The sequence below is a fragment of the Ailuropoda melanoleuca genome, chromosome 12 (assembly GCF_002007445.2).
Source record: "Ailuropoda melanoleuca isolate Jingjing chromosome 12, ASM200744v2, whole genome shotgun sequence".
NCBI lineage: Eukaryota > Metazoa > Chordata > Mammalia > Carnivora > Ursidae > Ailuropoda > Ailuropoda melanoleuca.
Window position 1 is genome coordinate 51,093,306 of NC_048229.1, and position 21,895 is coordinate 51,115,200.

At 43.3% G+C, this 21,895-nt stretch overlaps 1 long non-coding RNA gene across 1 annotated transcript in view; it reads right to left on the reverse strand.

Moving 5' to 3' along the window:
* LOC117795249 overlaps window positions 1-19,481 on the reverse strand; it is a 37,606-nt gene extending 18,125 nt beyond the window's left edge. The window contains exons 1-4 of the long non-coding RNA XR_004619131.1: window positions 19,266-19,481; window positions 11,907-11,998; window positions 4,269-4,329; window positions 2,701-2,758 (exon numbers count right to left, since the gene is read on the reverse strand). This is a non-coding gene — a long non-coding RNA (uncharacterized LOC117795249). The remainder of the gene's footprint in view (window positions 1-2,700; window positions 2,759-4,268; window positions 4,330-11,906; window positions 11,999-19,265) is intronic.
* Between the last annotated feature and the right edge of the window lie 2,414 nt (window positions 19,482-21,895).

Sequence of the window (21,895 nt, forward strand, 5' to 3'; positions counted from 1 at the left end):
GGGGGGGTGGAGGATGCAAATACACAAAATAAGAAACGACAGGTGGGACAGAATGAGTTAATCCTGGGCATGTGACTTCGAAATACTTGAGCAGATCGAGGTGGAGATGTCCCATAAACGGTGGGCAAGCTTTACTGAAGCTCAGTAAAGAGGTCCAGGCTGGAAAAAAGTCACGAGCTACAGAAGCGAGTAAGAGCCCCCTGAGTGGGGACACTAGTGGCTGGCTGTTTCCTGTTCAATCTTGGGTCCTGTCCCTGCATCTGCTTGCTGGTTGTAGCGTATTCCCCCAGGGGTCCTGGACTACTGGCTTCTGCCTGGCTTCATCCAATGGAAGATCCAGAAGGAGACAGGGGTGCAGAGAAGGGAAAGCCAGGTTATTTGCTGCCTCCACTTGGGTTTTTTTTTAGATTTTATTTATTTATTTGAGAGAAAGGAAGAGAACATGAGAGGGGAGAGGGAGAAGCAAGCTGAGCAGGGAGCCTGACGAGGGGCTCAATCCCAGGACCCCGAGATCAGACGCTTCACTGACTGAGCCACCCAGGTGCCCCACTGCCTAATGACTTCTCCAGCATTGCCTGGCTCTCCATCTGTGGCTCCAGCTCCCAGGTGGGCATCCTCTGCCATGGCTCCTACTTCCATGAGCAGCCTTGGCTTTGGGGGCTTAGGTACAAACACCTGTTCCCATTATTCCTCCTGCCCCAGGAGTGGTGCAGGGTTTCTTTTGTTGCAACTCTGAGTTGCCTCAACTTCCTCCGTGTGGCTTTGCAGCTCTCCCAGCCCTTTTATAACCGGTTGTCCTGATCAAAGTCCTTTGTGGGACTACCTGGCTCTGCTTCCGCTGAGTGGAGCTCAAGTGTGAGCTTCCGACCGCATATCAAGAAAGGAGGAATGAATGCACATTTGGGAGCCCCCCTACATTCAAGATTTGGACAGAAGACAAGGATCTCTAGAAGGACCTGGGGAAGGAGGCATCAACGAGGTCAGAAGAAAAAGAGGAAACTCCATTCTGTCGCTCCTGTGATTCTTCCTCTGTCCCCCATAAGGAATTTATATTTTAATTGGTGTCTCCAGGAAACAGAAAGCTGAGGGCTGAAATAGCACACGGCAGGGAAAAATGGGGGGGGGGTGCCTCTCAAACTCCGGAAACGCTCCGGTGTGCCAGCACTCAAGGCACCAGCTAGCTGTCTCTCGGATAAGGGACCCTCAGCCAAGATATATTTTATGCAGTGGCTGGGCCGGGCTGTGTTTATAATCTTAATAACACCCCAGCCTAATCAAGTCAGCCCCACCACCTTAGCTCTCATTTAATTGCCTGTGGTTTATATCTTGCATATTCAGTGCCTGTGTGATTGAAAAGGTGACGATTGAGCCACTTTAGTAAAAAAGTAAAAAAAAAAAAAAAAAAGACAAATATTAACACGCATTGCATGAGAAACTTAGATTAAACGGAGTCATTTTACATTTCATCAGATTTCCTTTTTCCAAACTACTGAGTAAAGCTGGGGCATACACACAGGGGGAGAATTCTTTCCAACCAGAGCTTAACTTTTTTTTCCCTTCCCATCGATAGATCTGCATGGCAGTGCTTCTGAAATCATCTAACTAAATGCGCCTCATTAACCTATATTTATCTATGTTGAGTACCTGGTGATCCCTGATGTTTCTGGAATTGATTGTCTCGCTCCAGGTGAATCTCAAAGAACCCAGAGCCGGGGAGAGTTTAATGGATCTGTTGACATTTTCAAAAGATTTTAAATTTCAATCCCCCTTCCCTGACCACTAGTCCCTGTCCGTTTGACTTGTTCCTGTGAGTTTCAAATCGTTTTATCTTTGCCCCCAAGCGGAAACCCTGACCTAACAGGATCTTTGACCTCTTCAGAACTGGCCCAGAGTTTCTGCAGCCCATCAGGATGGTAGGGTGATCTCAATGACAGATGACATTTACTGCAGTCAGGAAGTGAGTAAAAATTAATTGCGCTTTACGGAACCTTGCCACGTGGTCACTGAAGGATGAGGAGCCGCCGGTTTAAGGCAGAGCCCAGGGGACACCCACTGTCTCCGTTCACAGCAGCCCCAGCTCCCTGGGCGGTGCGTACAGCTGACTAGCAGGTAGATGCTACATGAGGGCAAGGGGCGCCCTCTGCTTCTGTGCTTCCAGACCCTGGCCTATAATAAGCGCTCGAAAGNTTTTTTTTTTTAAAGATTTTATTTATTTATGTGACAGAGAGACAGCCAGCGAGAGAGGGAACACAGCAGGGGAGTGGGAGAGGAAGAAGCAGGCTCCCAGAGGAGGAGCCTGATGTGGGACTCGATCCCGGAACGCCGGGATCACGCCCTGAGCCAAAGGCAGACGCTTAACGACTGCGCTACCCAGGCGCCCCTCGAGAGTTATTCCTTAAGTGACCTAACTGATGAATGTTGAGCGGCATGAGTTTAACGTAGTCAGCATGGCTAACACAGAGACAAACTTCCAAATCTGAAGAGATCTGGAAATCATCTGGGTTCCTGCCTTCCTTTCGGAGGCAAATGCAGCATCCAAGCCAGGCTCTGGAATCAGATAAGCACTCCCCATATAAAAAGTAGGACTCTGAGTGAGAGACCACACTCCTCTAAGACTCAGTTTCCCCACTTCCCAGATGGCAGGTACAGGTGTGTGGTGGGATGGGTGAAATAGGTGAAGGGGATTAAGAGTGCACTTACCATGATGACCGCTGAGCAATGCACAGAATTGTAGAAACTCTATGTTGTACACCTGTAACTAACAGAATACTACATGTTAATTATACTTGAATTTAAAATAATAATGGTAGGTACATATAGGGTTATGGTAAGAGTTCCAAGATATAATAGTTGGAATATACTTGGATGAGTGGCCAGCCCTCGACATATGTTAACTATCATTATTAGGTCAGGGAATTTGGTTTAGTCTAGATTAAAAAAAAAAAAATGGGACTTTTTTCCCCCAGACAAAATCGTGATAGAAACCTCATGAATTTAAAACAGATTGAAGCAGAATTATCCTGGTAGACACTGGAGCGGAGGGGTGGGGGGAGCCATAGAACTCTAGTCTGTGTCCTTCTTGTTCCATGAAGTGGCATCTCCAGAAAACCCAAGACCTCCAGAGAAACCTGTTTCTGGAGAAAGCTCTGATACTGTATTTACCTGGGTTATTCCTCCTTCCACAGAAAATGACACTGGTGCTCAGAGAGGGGAAGTGACCAACTTAGGATCACACAGCAAGTTCCTGACCCCAGTTTCCTGGATTTTCTTCTCTGCTTTCCCATTGTCTCCAGGATCTCAGACTGGCAGGGCCCTTGAGAGTAAAATAACCCAGTCCTCTCCCTCTGAAATATCTCTTGGTGATGTTGGACTGGCTTTCTTAGCTGTCTCCATTAGCATGAGGAATTCTAACACTGGAGAATTCTGGCCAAAATTTGTCTCCCTGCAACTTCCACTTATATTTAGTTATTATTGTGAGTAGAGAACACCAGGTCACCTCCCGAGATGCATATAGACAAGTCCATGCTACTCATTTGGCATTGCGGATACATCTGGGTCCTCCGGGTCGTGACGTGTGCCCCCGTGATGGTGGAGCTGGGGAGGAAGACAGATGCCCGGCCCATCTTCATGAAAGAGCCCCAGGCCCCAAAGACCCCTCCATCCTTTGCCGCTACCTGCCAGACGAGAGCTGTAAACACCGGGGGTTAGCCGAACCCATCATCACTGCCTGAGCTGGGATCATCTTTCTGACTGTGTCTCGTCTCCCGTTTTTCTTCTCACATTTCCTTATACACGTGAATAATAAGCTATTCAACCTTTCAACCTGTCTTTGTAGTCATGAAAATAAACCAGAAGGTCAGGGTCACCACTCTCCTCCCCCAAGTTCCCCTTCCCGATCCCCATGACTATATTGCAGAATAGGGGGAAAATGCACGTGTCTGTCTCACAACGAATCACCCACACGTCTCCCTGTGACAGTGATGGTGGGTTGGATGAAATGGGTAATGGATGGTGGAATAACTGTTCCATGTATTCTGACTCCTGGGTGTTGTACCAAGTCAGGAACCCATGAGAAGTGATGAGCAGAAGGAGCCCAGTCCACTACCAAACCATCAGAAGGGGTGTGCCAGGCCCACAAAGTCTCCCAAAGCAAGCAGCGAGGCCTCTCCCTTCTCGCTTATGTGTATAATGACTGTTGTCATTCCTGAGTCCACGAGTATGCAGGGGCTAGAACAGTGTGGGCTAGTCACCCGTTTCTCAGAGTATACCTGTCCAGTGGCCACCTCTCCAGAAACACCAGCAGCATCCAGCTCCTGTCAGTTCATGTTTCTAGAAGAGCACAGTATAATTAGACACCCTCCCTTCTCTCTGAGTCTCAGTGATCTTTCAAAGAGCTCTTGGAATCTAACCTCATCCAGGAAACCTTCTGGATTAATCAGACAAGAGAGGGAAGGGGAGGGGAGGGGAGGGGAGGAAATCTAAGGGACATTCAAATTGCTCCTTATCTCAAGGTACAATAATGCTTCAATTGTTGAGTAAAAAAAGTTGTGCTGTATCCAGGGATAAAACATGAACAAGACAAAATTTCTGCCCCTAAGGAGGCAAGTTAGAAAAAGAAACAGAACAATAATTTGTTCCCAAATAAGAGATTTAAAACCAGACAAGGGTGCTCAGAGAACCAACGAAGTCAAACCCGATTACCCTGCCTTTGAAGACAGGTGCACAATGGGACATCACAATCATATCATATTGGCTCAGTGGTGATCACAGAGTGGGTCCTTAGTCAATAATTGTTCATTATTTATTCTGCTATCTTTATTTTTTTTTATTTTTAAAAGATTTTATTTATTTATTTATTTATCGGAGAGAGAGAAAGAGCACAAGCAGGGAGAGTGGCAGGCAGAGGGAGAAGTAGGCTCTTGTCGATCAAGGAGCCCAATGCAGGACTCGATCCCAGGACCCTGGGACCATGACCTGAGCCAAAGGCAGACAACTGACGGAGCCATCCATTTGTCCATATTCTGCTATCTTTTTTTTTTTTAAGATTTTATTTATTTATTTATGTGACAGAGATAGACAGCCAGCGAGAGAGGGAACACAGCAGGGGAGTGGGAGAGGAAGAAGCAGCCTCCCAGCGGAGGAGCCCGATGTGGGACTCGATTCCGGAACGCCGGGATCACTCCCTGAGCCCAAGGCAGACGCTTAACGACTGCGCTACCCAGGCGCCCCCATATTCTGCTATCTTTAAAGTAATTCTGAAATCTGCTAGATTATGCCCTCCTCTTAATGAGGCTTCTTTTTTCAAAAATTTAAAGGGCTGTTCTTGTATGTTAATTCCTCCCAATAATGTTTAGTATCAACTTGAATTTCCCCTCCCCAAAAAGATACCCACAAAAAGGTCTTACTGGCATTTTCATTGAAGTTGCATGCAATATATGCGTTGATGTGGAGGAAATTGAACTATATTGATTCTTCTCATTATAGAGTTAGGTATACTATTCCATTTAGATTCAGATCTTTCCTAAGCTATAAAGTTGCTATGCTATGAAATTTTACAGTTTTTCTGTAGAGCTTTTGCGTTTTGTGACAGTGGTTTAAAAAATCCTTTAATAAAATTTATAAAAAATGGATATTCAAGAATAATTTTCTCAGCTTGAATTGTTTTCCTTTTCCACCCACAAAACAATACAAAATTATCAGCACCCACACGCGTATACACTTAAAATTCTAGCGACATTCTCTACACAGAACTACATTAGATAGAGTTTAAATTGCTGAAAAATCAAGACAATTTCAAAAAGCATTGAAGAGATATTTTTTCTTCTAAAACAGCTGACCAACAGTACAGCAATTTAGATAAAATTATTTTCTGTGGTTGTCAAAAGTTTCATGAAGGTCACATTTCAAAAAAATAACATTATATTTATTTTGGGTGTTTATATTCTTGTTAATGTGGATTATTGTTGTTTTAACTGATTGCTTCTGAAATTTAGGAAAATGCTATTTCTATACTAGTCTGATACTCTTCACGAACTCCGTTATTGGTCTTGACAGGTTTTCATTTGATTTATTTTTGAGACTTTATGCGGAGACAATCATGTCCTATAAAAATGATGACTATATTCTGACCAATATTTCTCTCTCATTTTCTAGTTCATGTCTTGTTTTCTTGGCTAAGGCTCCAAAATGTTAAATAATAGTGGTGATTATCAACATCTTTATCTCTGTTCTCGATTTTATTGGTATTATCTAGTGTTTTATTGTTGAATCTGTTATTCATTATTTGTTTCCAATAAATATAGTTACATTATCAGGTTAAAATGGTGGATTAAAAGCTTTCTATGGACTTGAATGTATCTATTACTCAGTTGCTTTAAAAAAAAAAATGATGTGTAGAATGTAGACATCAACCCTACAAGATCCTAGGTTTTCTACTGGGGACATAAGTTATGGCATTTCCTGGGACTGGCTAAGGTGAAGAAAATAACATATACCCCTTAGCAAACTTTTAAAAATAAAAGGTTAAAATGCAAAAGAATTTTTTCAAATGATCCTTACTTGATTCAGAAAGTGAAAGTATATAGAATTAGTCAATTGCTAATGATGCCAAAGAGGGAAAAGATTGTGTCCATAAGCAAATGGTCCAGATTCTCTGAACCATAATATTTTCACAATTGAAAACGAGGACTATTACTATCTCCTGTGATTGTTTTAAGATTAATTGAGACATAAAATATCTGGTATAATTCCTGACACATGCCAAGCACTCAACACCTTGAGTTCTTTTCACTTCCTTTAGCCAAACTCCAAATACATAATAATCACTCTATGAATACGCAGAGGAGAAAATATAATTTACCATTCAATACATTTACCCTTTACCTGAACAGTATCTGACTACTCACCATCCCCCCCACCCTTTTTTTTTCTACAAGAGACTCAGCTTCTGGGACTTGTTTTTTGTGCAGCTATTACATTCCAGGCGCTGTGCTACCCAATTTTACGTGTGTTCTTCAACCGAACAACAACAGTAGATTTTGGATTCTACAATTAGAAAGGTCTACACAGTTCTTTTTGTACATTTTTCAGCACTGCCCCATTTGCAGTTAAGAACTCAAGAATGTATTTTGGATGGTAATGATCGTAGGAAAGGCTCAGGGAATCTCAGCGTTGGAAGGGATAAAGAAAAAACCTGGAGAGAAGGGAGAGATAAGTAGGCAACCTATTTATCATGATCCAAGTGGATGTTAATAAATGGGCATTGTTTTTCATTCAAAAAGCATTTATTAAGCACCTGTCATTTATTGTGTACCTGGCAACGTCTGGGCGCTGGGCATGTGGCATAATCCAGAACGGCAAGGTTCCACCTCTTTGCACTTACTGCTTCTGGTACCGGAAAGTCCCTTCTGTCAGACACCTGCATGGTTCCTTCTTTGGCCTCCATTAGATCTCCACCCGCAGGCCACAGTGTCAAAAGATTCTCCCCATTAGCTTGCCAAGGGCCCAGATGTTTTGGTCTGATCCTAGTCATGGGTCTAAATTTTCCTAACACACTATTGATAGATATTGAGCCTATGGACAACCAGGGTCATTTTCCACAGGAAGGACTTACCCAGTTAGTTAACATTCCTCTACTCCGTGTTGGGGGACCAGAAGTAAAGTGAATGCACATCCCTGTGACCTTGAGGCAGGCCTGCCCATTGCCACTTCCACATCTTCGTTCTTTCATCTAGTCCACTAGGCTCTCCTCCAAGCGGAGAACTGACCATAAATACGATCAGAACAAGTTCTCCTCTCTCTCCCAGGTCATTACATGTGTGGAACGGGGTAGAGCAATAAAAGACTCCTGGGTTAATCCACACCCCTCAAGAGGCAGATTGTTCAATGGAACGATGAAATCACCTACTTTAAATACCATCGATTTGCCAAAGAATCCCAAATCTACATTAAATCTTCACCTCCCCTGGAGATTCCAGATTTGTTGATCAAACTGCTTGATATTTCCACTTGGATATTCAGGAGGCATCTCAAACTTAACATGTTCGCAAACCTCCCATCTTCTCCATCTCAATAAAAGGTATTCCTGCCATTTTCTCAGGCCAAAAACTAGAAGCCACCCTTGATTCCTCTCTTTTCCTAATCTAATTCAACCCATTAGTAAGACCGGGGAGATTCTGCCCCCAATGTGTATCACAAATGCAACTCCTCTACCACCACTCTAGCCCCAGGTGGCACCTTCCTTCCCTTGGAAGGAAGCATCCTCCCCGTATCTCTTCCTTTAGGCCCACTGCAATCCATACCCAACAGAGCTCCCCGGGTCATTAAAACAAAACACACAAACAAACAAAAACCATAGGATTATGTCACCTCCTTGACTAAAATCCTTCAGTGGTTTTCTGTTTGCAAGAAGATTAAAATGCAAATCTTTACCTTGGCTTCACAGCCCAACCTAATCTGAAACCTGCCTCCTTCCCTGCCCTCATCTTTTTCCACTCCCCACTTTGTTGTTGTTGTTGTTTGTTTTGTTTTGAGAGGGAGACTGAGAGAGGGAAGTGCAGAGGAAGAGGGAGAGAATCTTCAGCAACCTCCGCACCCATCATGGAGCCCAACAAGGAGCTCCATCTCACAACCCCGAGATCATGACCTGAGCCCAAATCAAGAGTCAGAAGCTCAACTGACTGAGCTAACCAGGAGGAGCCCCTCGACTCCCCACTTTGTTCTTTACCCTGCACCCTCCTTGATTTTCACGATGTTCCTCAAGCCCACTGTGCTCATTCCCTACTTCTGGCCTTTGCACCACCTGGGCCCACAATGTAGATTTTCACCCTGTTTCCCACCAGGATGGTTCTTCTTAGCTCTCAGATCTCAGCTTAAAAGTCATTTTTTTTTTTCAGGGCAGCTGGGTGGCTCAGTTGGTTAAGCAGCCGACCCTTGGTTACGGCTCAGGTCATGATCTCAGGGTCGTGAGATCGAGCCTGGCACTGGGCACCTCCTTCAGCAGGGAGTCTGCTTATCTCCTTCTTTCTCTGCACCTCCCACTCCTCTCTCTCTAAAATTAAAAAAATAAATCTTTTTTAAAAAGTGATTTTTTTCAGACTTTCCTTGACCACCCTGTAGCCAATTCATTGCTCTCCATCTCTTTCTCTATTTTAATCCTTCAGAGGAGATGGTTTATTGATGAGTAAATTGTTCATTTATATAGTGACTGTCCCCCCCCAACTACAATGGAAGATCTTGGTGGACAGGGATCTTGTCTGACTTGTTTAGTGCTATACTCCAGATCCAAGAAGAGTGCCTGCTATAAGGCAGGTTCTCAATAAGTACTGATGGATGATCAAACAGTTCTCAGCCCTCAGGTCTCCAGCTTGTCCAAAAGGGCATCACAAGAAACCAGGTTAAGGGATGTCACTATACACTAGTCTATTGCATTCCTTTCAACTATGAATATAATAATCTTAAAAAAAAAAGAAAAAAGAAATGAAATTAGTTCTGCATAGCTTGTTAGCTCCTGGATCATTGCATTCTTCACTCAATGCTCACAAACTAGCTGGTTAATAATATATTTTTTCCTTTATTGTTTTCTTAAATTACAAAAGCAGTGCATGCTCCTTGAAAGAAATTCTAATAACACAGAAGTATATAAAGAAAAAGAAACATCTATCCTCTACTCCCATTCTCACTTCCCAGATGTAACCCCTGTTACTACTTGATGAATATCCTTCTTTTCTCTATGCATATACACGTATAGGGAGATAGACATATGTAGCTTTAAGGCAAACATAGGAGATGTGTGTATGTATATGTATTTTTTTACATACCATTTGGTAGACATTTTTCTATGTCCATACACATCTACTATATATTTAATTACTACATAGAATTCCATTGCATTCATTACTTTACTTATTCAAATATACTTAATTATTTTATGAGCAAAGACATAAAAATTTGAAATTATAGATAAACAAGAATGGCAAGATACTGACAATTATTACAGCCTGGTGATGGCACATGGAGCTTATAATACTATTCTTTCTACTTTGATGTAAAATTTAAAAAGAAATATTTAATAGACCTCATTCTAATGGTGAATTACTGAATATTTTTCTCTGAGATCATAAACAAAATAAGGATACTCAATATCATTTCTACTGAACATGATAATGAGGGTCCCGGGCACCATAAGTCATGAAGAAAAAAAAAGGATAAGAAATAAAAAGAAGAAATAAAATAGTCATTATTTATAGATGATATAACTTCATATAAAGAAAATCCAGAAGAATCTACAAAGTCTTAAAATTAATTAGTGAATCTAACAAGGTCTTTGTTCACAAGGTTGACACACAACTCAATTGTATTACTACCTACCGCCTAAAAATAAAAAGATGATTTTTAAAAATCTACTGAAAACATCAAGTACTTCAGAATAAATCTAATGAAAGATATGTAAGGCTTCGTTGGTGACAACTACATGACATGGAGAGAAACTAAAGATAATCTAAAACAATTACTTAACAAAACGTTTGTGTTCTTTGCCACACACTCTGGCAGGCTAAGGATACAGTGTGAAGTGAAAATAAGCACAGTCCCTGTATTCTTGACCTTGCAAGCTGGTGGGGTAACCAATACCCATTAGATAACCATGCAAATTAATGTCATATTGCAAATGTGGGCAGGGTTCCAGAGAAAGGTATACAACATTGTGAGAGCTTTAGAGATAGGATTTGAGCTGATCAAAAAACCAGGATGGGGCGCCTGGGTGGCACAGCGGTTAGGAGTCTACCTTCGGCTCAGGGCGTGATCCCGGTGTTATAGGATCGAGCCCCACATCAGGCTTCTCTGCTATGAGCCTGGTTCTTCCTCTCCCACTCCCCCTGCTTGTGTTCCCTCTCTCGCTGGCTGTCTCTATCTCTGTCAAATAAATAAATAGAATCTTAAAAAAAAAATAAATAAACCAGGGAAGCTGTCTCAAACTGCACTGCAAACAAAAAGGACATGGGACGCCTGGGTGGCTCAGTTGGTTAAGCGTCTGCCTTTGGCTCAGGTCATGATCCCAGCGTCCTGGGATCGAGTCTGGTGTGGGGCTCCTTGCTCCTCGGGGAGTCTGCTTCTCTCTCTGCCTCTGCCTGCCGATTCCCACCCCCACCCCCGTGCTCTTTCTCTCTCTGTTAAATAAATAAATAAAATTTTTTAAAAAAGGACAGTATATTCACATACTTTATGCAAAGAGTAAGTATGAACTGTCATTGACTCAACCATTCTTGGCATTGATGGTTATTTAGGTTACATGGTAGACTTTCGGATGAAGAGGCTGCAAGGTTTCCCTTCCCTTGGTTCGTACTCTGTGGACTCTGGGGAAAGCTCTATGGCTTGCTTTGGCCAATGGGATTATAGCAAATGTTGATTCAAGTGGTTACTGAATCATATCGTACCCTGGGGCCTTCTCTTTCTTGCTGCGCTTAGGACCGTGGGAACGCCATGTGATGGAGATCAGGCTAACCCACTAGAGTGTAAGAAACACAGGGAGCAGAGAGTGGCTAGCCCAGCCGACCATCCAGCTGCAAGCTAAAACTCAGCCAGACGTGAGAGAGCCAAACGGAGATCAGCCAAGTTGGCTGAGGCCAAAAATCCACCTGGCCAAGTCAGAATCATGAGCTAAATAAAGTGGTTATTGTTTTCTGCCACTACATTTTTGAGTGGGTGTTAGGCAGCAAAAACTAACCAATACAGTAGACAGCAGTTTTCTTTCAAGCAGTGATTTAGTAAATGGCCTTGCATTTTCATCTTGGTGCACTGGGCACATAGCAAAGTTCTAGGGATGGGTACTTTCACTGCTATCAAGATGAACTAGGAAGTTGCCCAGATGAGGAAACTGAGATACAGCTAAATTAAACTTGAATACCAACCTTACACATGGAGAAGGAGATATTTGGGATTAGTGGCCAGGTCTTCAAATCCCAATTCAACAGTCATTCAAATCCATCATGGTCTTCTCTTGCTAGTGGAGAAAAGCAACACATTTTTCAACGCCAAAAATCAAAGAAGTTCAAAATCAGTTTGCTGGGTAACAACCTGTCTACATTTTTAAAAAACCCGTGCCTTTTAATCCTGACAACAAACTTGAACTTGTCAGGCTTTAAGGAAGAGTGATCCAACAAGAAAGACCACAGGGAGGGCTGACTCCAGTTTCAACAGAGAAATATTGCTGTCCCCTGGGAAGGAAATATAGCATTTTCCTTGACCCGATTGGTCCAATTGTAGCCACAAATCATGAAGGGTTAAACAAAGATTATAAAGTCTCCTCAGCAGGGAATGGTAAAGTTTATTTATTTTTTTATCCAGTCTAGAGAATTACAAAAATATTATTTTCCTGGAACTTGGAAGGAGAGTTCAGCAGACAATATGAATTTCAGGAAAATATTTTTGCCATTAATTATGTCATAAGCAAAAGAGTAAAATAAACTGTTTATTATCACATATAAAATGCTTTTGATCAGTCAACTGAAAAACTAATTTCATTTTCTCATTACCCTGCCTCAGGCATCCTTTAATGTCAATTTTTATTATAGCAAAAGCCAGGAAATTAAAATGATCAGTTATGGTGCAGAGAGAAACATTTGCTTCACAATTTTTAAAAGTTAAAAATAAAAAAGCACTGAACCTCTTTATCATTCGTAATAATCACAATTCATCTGGCAAGGGGGGAATTCTGCCCCAAACCCTTTCCTGCAGTCCTTGGAACCGTTAGGGTTGGTCAGCACTGAGAGATGCTAATGGTCCTGTTCACGTACCTACCTAGTGGAGATTGGGTTGAATGTCCAGCCCAAATGGCTCAAAGTTTCACAGACAGATCAGGGTGGGATAGAAAGGGGCTCTATATCCACCCAGAGGAGCTAAAGAAGAAAGCAAAGCAGAGGATTAGGGAAGCATGAGCTTGGTCTCCATCTTTTGGCCCAGGAGCCGATGTTATGGAAAGAGAAGTGATTTTATGGAGACATGTTTTGTAAACTTGCTCCTGCCTCTTACGAACTTTCTGATCGTGGGCGCCATTCACGGACTGAGGGTCCTGACTCACCACAGCTTTATAAAGCATTAACAAGGCTATATATGTGAAAGCACTTTGTAAAGCAATAATCAATGTCCATTTTATAGTGGTTGTTAAGATAAGAATGCCCTGACTTGGCTGACCCTGGGACTTGGTTGCATCCACTGGAGGATTCCTGCCTATGAACAGACCTCTTGCTTTTTGGCTACAGGAAGAAGTGACTCAGGGGTAGGGCGTGATGGGAAGAGGGGAAAGAAGCCTTGGTAACAGAGTGATGACAGAGCTTCTGACCCCTTGTCAGCCTGAATGATCTGACTGAGGGCCTCATGGAAAGGGAAATGGGGAGAAACTAAATGAGCCATGACTCCATGACTCTTGGGTGAACGTCCTGCTCTGGAGCCTAGAAGACAAGGTTGCTGAGGGGCCGTGTTCTCTGACCCGCTTCTCCACACACACAGGGCAGCACTGGTGGTCTCATGAGGTTACGTTTTATGAAACAGAGGTGCTGATGTAACTCTTGACAAGATGGCAAAGGCAGAAGGAAGTAGGAGACCTGCTCACATAACCCTCCCTGACCCCTGGCCCCTGCCCTCAATCCTGGGAATACCCTAAGGAAGTCAGGCAGAATTCCCTCACTGTGTCTGTTGTGGCCGGTAAGAGAGAAGTTTCTTAGCTAAAGCTGAGCAACCTGTCCCCTCTGGCTTCCCCCACGGGCCCCACGAAGAAACCAGTGTCCTCTGAGAGCCGCATAAACGTCCCCGTTGCCTAAGTCATCCCAGCAGAGATAAATCTTGAGGCTGTCCTCTTTAGGCAGCTCTGTAGGCCAGGGGAGAGACAAAGCAAGTGTCCGACAGACCCTGCCCTCAAGGATAAGTCAGTCTGCTGGGGAGTCAAAACTCAGACACAAAATGACCTCAAGAGCAAATCAGAAACAACCTATAACTGTCTGGTCCTGGTTAGGAGGGAGGGGCCAGGTGGGGGGCGGGGTTGCTGTCTTCTCAGAGGAGGATAAAGCACTTCCCAGTATGTAAGGTTCCTCTATCTCACTGCTGTCCCACTTGCCTCTGGGAAATGTGTGTTGGCTGTACTCTCGCGGTCAGCTCTAAGAATGGACCTGCTGATGGCTGCCTGTATCCAGGTTCCCAACAGCACAGCCAGCTAGGTGTCCTTACCTCTGGGCTTTGCTTTCCCCAGCATCAGCCCCATTCTCAGGCATACTCTCCCACGTGCCTGGCCACTGGCCTTTCCAAGCTTGCGTCCTGCTAGTATGAACAGAAAGAGGGCAAGTTCTGGAATGGGGTCTCTTCGACCCTGGATGGCCTGCCTTGGGTGAGGTGCCCTCAAGAGCCTGAACAACACGATAATCTGATTGGCCAGCTTTGAGTCACATGACCCACCCTGGGTGCTGAGAGCGCAGGGTCCTTCTTCAAGGAAAAAGATGTCAGGGGGGCAAAACCCAGCAGACGGCTCTGTAAGCACCTGTGACTGGCCTCACCTTTTCCAAGCTCTCATTAGGGCTTGGTTTGGAGAAGGAAGAAGATCTGAGGGCAGATTCTAGATCCCCTCATGCCTGTGGCATTCGACAGGCACACGCAGGTACTGGGCAAGTACAGAACAACCCTGTTTTTCTCCAGCCAAGATCGCCCAGCCTGATGAAAAGGATGATTAATCCCTTGGCCTCTCAGTAATCCAGCGGCCCATTTGCTAACCATCTGTACGCCTTATTCCGCCGGGCAGCCCAAATGAAAGAGGCCGGTATTTGTTTTTTTGGAAAATGTTATGATTTTTCAAGTAAACAATAGAAACTTTACAAAGCCATGAGATTTATTGAAACTGCCAAGCCGTCTGGACTTGATCAGACTGGTTTATGCGGGTTCAAATGTGCGCACCAATCTCTCCGTTTTATCATCATAAACAACAATTTCTGTTTATTTGTACAGGATCAGAACTTCTCTCTATGTTTCTCACATATTATTTCATTGGGTCCCCACCAAATCCAAGTATGGAACAAGGGTAAGGACTATTCTCAGGCCGTTTTATGGAGGGGGATGCTGGCAACCCAAGTGGTAAAGGGGTTCTAGAACTCAGTTTACAACCGGAACATCCCTCACAGACCCTCTGACCTCATTCTGTGCCAGTCCAACTATTAAAAAGAAGAAAAAAATAAATGAAAGAAGTCTTTGCTCATTACCCATACTTGCGATTTGTGCTACTTCTGACCTAGACAGCCATGGCCACTCTATTCCATTATATTAAATCAGCAGACTTATTGTTTCTGTGGGAGAAACATTGTCCTAAACGCCTTGGTAAGGGACACAGAGGAAGGAGGCCTCTTACTCATCTTCAAAAAGCGTGATGCCAAGTTGTGGACGCAGGACAAACTGGAGAGAAAAAAAAAAATGACGCATGCTTTTGCAAATTTTATAAAAATGATAATTTTATAATCGTAATGTTTTAAGTTGATGGATGTATTTATTTATTTAAGTAATCTCGCCATCCAATGTGGGACTCAAACTCACGACCCCGGGATCAAGAGTTGCACGCTCTTCCTACTGAGCCAGCTGGACGCCCCAATTATAAATTGCATAAAAATTTAGAAAGAATGATAGATAGATACACAGATAGAAGAGCTTGGGTCAAAAGGGCTGAGCAGGTGGCTGTCACAATCCGTAGTAAAATAACACCCAAATTGTATAGAGACAAATGGAGAAAGGCTTCAAAGAAAAGACGGCATCTTTAAAACCCTTGTTGCCAAATCACACCTGTCGAATGATAGCAACTTGCCTGAAGTTCAGGGTTTTCCCAAGACCAGGTCAAGACCTGGGTCCTCCTAAAGGCATCACAATTGCTACCCTTAAGCTCTTCATGAACAATTAGACCTTTTTTTTTTAATAGCAATTAGTGATGTACTGCAACTCTTCTCGAATTTGGAAGTGCATGGGCTTGTCTTGTCTTTATTATCATAAGCCTCTGGAAGACATAGAACTTGTTTTCTACCTTTTCTTCCTCTCCTCACATTGCCTAGCAAGAGTTTGCATCCAGAGCAAAAGCTAAGTCCTGTAAAACTGGTATCAAAATAAATCTAATTTAGCTAATGAGCTCTAAGTACCCAGCTGCTTTCACCATGCAGTGTTGGGGGAAAACATTCCCTGTGAGGCTGGCATAACTTAGAAGTAGATGGGGCCCTGAGAGCAACGGGGGAAACGAGAAGCCATAAATTCGGGCTGCTGCCAGTAGCAGATGCTCTTGCACTCTCACCTTTGGGCTTCCCACCTAGCACACCATGAGTCACCCCAAAAGACAGGGAGAGGTGAGTCACTTGGTTGACCAGAGGCTTACCCCAGATTCTTAAGGCTGGGTATATCTCCCAGGGGACTTGACTCTATCCTTAGCGACCTTTCCTTCGTGGTCATCTGAACCAAGGAGGGACCTAGTACCCTGGGACAGAACATTCAAGACAGAGCTGAACACCGGAAACCATGGGAAGATACACCTGAATGGAAATCCGTACACAGAATAAATGAAATATCTGGAATCATTTGATGAAAGCCCATGCTTCACATCTTTAGTTTTTTTTTTTTTTTCTCCTCCTCGACCCTGTTAAATGCTCCCACTTGTGCTTGTAAGATCTGTACTAAAACTGCCTTAATACATTATTTCTCTTCCAAGCAATGAGTTGATCCAGCCTTGTTTGGTACATCTGTTATAACACATCACAGCCTCCCATAATTGCTCTTTTATTTAATTCTACACATTCTGATTAGTTGTGTCTGTTCCGGGCGAGCGCTAGGAGTATGCTGAGTGTCCTTCATTCAAAAAGAGTTCTTCAGAACAGTATGAAGTGAAATTAAAGTAATTATTAAGTCATAGAAACGAAACACAGTTCCCTAATCAGCAGAAGGGGTGGCAAACAGCTAGCACCCCGCAGGAAGAAGGGTTCAGAGCATCCTTCTGAAAGAATTCCTAGGATCTGGTTCTTGGGATTGACTTGCAGGGAGTGAAGAGGCAGGAGAACAGATTCGGGGACTGCTTGAAGATGTGAAAGGAGCCCTCTCCCAAACACCGAGGAGGAACCAGGGCAGCAGCAGCCTCGGACCCTGTGTGTGATCCAGGGGCTGGACAGGCCTGTCTGATTTAGCTCATCTGCTTAGCTCTCATGAATATTCTGCGAGCCGAGAGGCTTTTAGGAGAGAAGAGACAATTAAATTCAAGCTTTTCACCATTGTATCTCTTGCGCCAGAGTGAGTAATAGGGCACAGGGCAATAGACTGAAATTACATTGTAGCAGAACATGTGTACTGACCTTTCCTCCAAGCAGATCTATTTACTTTATGCTGCACATAACTTGTAGGAACCGATGTACTCCTAGCTGGAGTAAAGGTTAGAAACTGTGTGCATCTTAATTCATCTGGATTTCGGCTCTGCTCAATTCTTCTGCTTACTCTACAGACCTGCATGTATTGGCTTCAACAAAAATGAGGAGGCAACATTGTTTTGAAGTTAGCAATACATTGGCTCTTCCCTCACTGAGTGACTGGGTCCTCCAAGTGTGGTCTTTGGCGGCAGTGTTCCTGTTACCTGGGATCTCGTTAGAAATGCAAATGTGGAGGCTCTGTGCCCAGCCTGGTGAGTCAGAAACGGTGTTGTTCAACAAGCCCTACAAGTGAATCTGTTGCACACTAATGTTTGAGAACTCTGTGTGTGTGTGTGTGTGCGTGTATGCATGTGCGGGCACGCAGGTACGACCCCCCCACCCCCGGCTGCTTTTAATATGCAGCCACTGATGTAATACATTGTTTCCTGAAATGTGGCATGCAGCAGATAGGACTGCTGACGCAAATATTAAGTGGTAGGTGACTCACTTTGGGTGGTCTGGAGAATGTGATTTTAAATGGCACTGGAATGCTATTTTAAATCACACTGAATCTCCCAGCGAGAAAAGTAATCCTTTTCAACCCTTCTCATTTCTCAAGAAGACTCAGTTTTGTACTAATATACTTTCTACCATCTCTCGAACTTGTGCTAATCTCCTTTATTTAAATAAAGACAGATCAGGATCCAAGCTTAGAACCTCTAAGCATTCAACAGTATCAAAATAGAATATGATTAATATCATTCTGTTTTATCTGGGTTACCCCTATGGGTTGCTTTCTATTTATCCCAAATGACACCAGTTTTCATAGTCTGACAGTGATATAAATTTTCTGTTTAATTAATTTTTCCTAAAAAGAAAGTACATCAATTTAAAAAGAACTATGAAACCCTTCAAATAATAGAGTACAAGTGACTCTGAGGAGTTCAGAAACGGGCCAGGGCAGTAAGGCAATTTCCAGGGCAGTACCCAGTCAGTACAGATTAAGCTTAACTTCCAACACCAGCTCAGCCTGTATCTCCAGGCCTTGACCTTCAGAAAAATGACCTGAAGTCTGAGACATTTGCCATCAGTAAAGAAAAATTCCATTCCGGTTACTACACGATTTAAAAGAGAGAAAAATGACTCATACATTTCAGAATGATTTCTAATCACAACCTTTTGAAATCAGAAGCGTTCTGAAGTGCTCAAGAATGAAAATATCAAAAATTGTCCATTACTCAAAATTCAGATTAATTGAATTTGGGTTGGTCGGGGGAAAAAAACTTACCTTTCCTAATTTGTATAAAAGTAACAAGTTTTCTAATATAACATTTGAAGAAAAAAAAAAAAGAACAGAAAGAAAATAAAAATCACACCATCCATACTTATATCCCTAAAAGGGACTTATTAAGATTGTGGTCAATTTCCTTCTAGTCTTTTTTCTTCGTGAGACTGTGGTACCAATATGTATATAGTCCTTTGCGTGATAGTGAAACTTTTTCTTTTGTTTTTTTGTTTTTGTTTTTGTTTTTTTAAGATTTTATTTATTTATTTATTTGACAGAGATAGAGACAGCCAGCGAGAGAGGGAACACAAGCAGGGGGAGTGGGAGAGGAAGAAGCAGGCTTCCAGCAGAGGAGCCTGATGTGGGGCTCGATCCCACAATGCGGGGATCACGCCCTGAGCCGAAGGCAGACGCTTAACCGCTGTGCCACCCAGGCGCCCCTCTTTTGTTCTTTAATGAGGATTTTATTGTGTGGATAATACAGGAAAAAATAAATGGCTTATAATAAGTTTTCATGTCCATATATTCAGTATAAAAAGCATACCTCAACTGAAGTTGGCTGAAACAACAAAGACACTTACCATGCCACGTAACAGAAGGCCCAGAGCAGAGTATGTTGCAGGACTTCGGCCAGCCTGACAATGACATGAAGAATCTAGGGTCTCACACTTTCCTGGAGTGGGCTTCATCCTCAGACTGGGGAAGAAGAGTCCCTTTCTAGGTAAAGAGAATGCTTTCTGCAGAAATTCCTCCAACAGACTTTTCACCTCGCAGAAGAGCCGGATCCCGTGCCCACCTCTGACCCCATCACTGGACAAGGAAAAGGGCGTAGCCTGGTTGGCTTACCCCAACTCCTGGAGAGGAATGCACGCTGGTGAGTCAACTGCCTATCACTCCAAAAAGAAAAAAGGCAGACAGGGAGGTCTTTTTAGTAGACTGCCGTAGCAAACAGTGTGTGCAGTGTTTAACGAAGATGTATTTAACATCTCTCGACGGCTAGCTGCTTTCACATACTGCATGAAAGCTAGCTCTAGGTAACTTCTAGTCCCTCCATGTGTTGGTCGACTCTGCTTCTTTACCTTTAGGTAATCGCCATTTCCGAGATAATTTTACGTTCTGGTCAGTCCTTTTTCTCCCCTCGTCCATGAACACAGCATCTTCCCCTCTCATGATGTCCTTCTAATCAAGGTTTACTTCAATTCCCACTTCATGACCAACCCCCATACTTCCTCATATTTACAGGACATTTTTAAAACAGCATTCCCCCCCACACACACTTGTTGGTTTCCCTCTGACAGCCGCATCTTACATTTGTCTACCTAACACCTATTTGCCCATGCATCTTGCAGACGGCACCCCAAATTTCCAGGAAGAAATACCCGTCCCGCTTGCAATCCACATGACTCTCTGCTTAACAGGACCAGACAGCCACTATGACTATTTCAGGGATGGACATACAACCCAATCCCATCAGAGCCCACGGGCCTGAATTCCAGGACTTTGGGAACCGTTTGGCAGAAAGAATTTGCTTTTTGTTAGGGTTGCTGATGGGATTTAAATCTGGAAATCCTGGCAGACATCTTGCTACCAAAAAGACAGCCTGCCTGGGAATGAAGCCAGCATAAGGTAAAGCAGGTATAAATCAAGAGATGGAACAGATAAGACCAAACTCAGAGAACAGCACCGGACTCCCTGGATCCAGCTATGTCTAAACACAGTGCTACCTCTGAGCTTTTCAGCTGTGAACGAAGGCATTCCCTGTTTCATTTGCACCAGTTTGAATTTGATTTTGTCCCTTGCAAGAGAACCATGGCTAATGCAGCTCCTTCATTATTCGGATTCTGTTCATCCTTCAAGGCTCAGGGCCGTCTCCTCCAAGAAGTCTTCCCCATCTGCCATAGGCGTCACTTTTTTCCCTCTCTTAGCACCCAAACCATAGGCAGATTCATCTGTTTATGGCCTATTGTGCCTTTTTTAAAAAATGAGTTTTAACCCAAAGTACAATATTGCAGGCAAAGGCCATGCTTCATGGGTCTTTTGTATTCATATCAAGACCTGAAACAGAGCTTAGCGCATAGTAGGGACTCCCTAATTTATTGTATGATAGTTCTCAAAAAAAAAAAAAGAATTAGTGATGCTTATTATGCAGAGGGTACTCAAGAAGGGACCAAGATGCTATTGGACTTTTCACATATAATGTTGTGAGTTTCTGTCATTTTCCTGCTAGGACCCAAGGGGTCACACCCTATTCCAGGCTCTGAGGGAGGTCCTTGAAAACAGAGCCCCCCCAACCACAGTTGGCATCTATGTAAGTTGAAGAAACAAAGAGAAAAGATGAAGGCCAAAGCCGACTTAGTCCATTAGTAGGAATCAAGGTGGAAGAGGAGCCCACATCAGGAAGTTAATTACCTAGTCTCAGCAGCACCGGACCAGAGAAGCTTCCCACAGAATGAAAGGGGAAGCAGAGAAATCAGGATCCTTGTGGACAGCTCACTCCCAGGAGAAATAAGGTCAGATCTGAGTCTCCCATACTCAGTTATTCCCCCCCTATTTACAATCAAATATGTCACTCTAACTCCCCAAGGAAAGGATGAAGAGAAGAAAACCAGGAATGCCACATCTGAGGGGTTCCTTCCTCCTCAGAGGGAATGTCAGGGGCAGGGAAGACACACTCGGGTCCCTCAACACATGCTCCTAGCCGCTTGCCTTGGTCAAACCTTAGAATGTGACTGATGGTTGCTAATGGTCTCCCCTTACACTCCCAGTGCTAGAAAAGAATTCCCAAAGAGGTTTCGTGGGAATAGTCTGAGACACTGGGTGATACCATTAAGAAGTAGACATAGAGTCACTTCAGAGGAAAATTCTCTCTCTCTCTCTCTTTTCTTAATTCTTATTTCAGTCCTGGCTCTTTCTCCTTCCAGGTTTGCTTTCAAAATCTTTCTTTTCCATGTTTTTGGGTCTATGCTGAAGTGGAATTTTATGCTTCAAGAAGAGAGTTGATGAATCATGGAAAGTATAATCGACAAAGAATTGGCATGTTTTTCAACTCTTCTTTTTTCTGCATCAACTGAATAAGATTAGTGTCTTACATGGATTATTTTTTCAATAATAGAGAAGGCTATGTTGGCAACAAAAATTGCAAAACAGCAACATCATAAGCTTGCCTAACCAACCAGTGGAAGAGAATTTTCAACTTGAAAAATACTCTTGG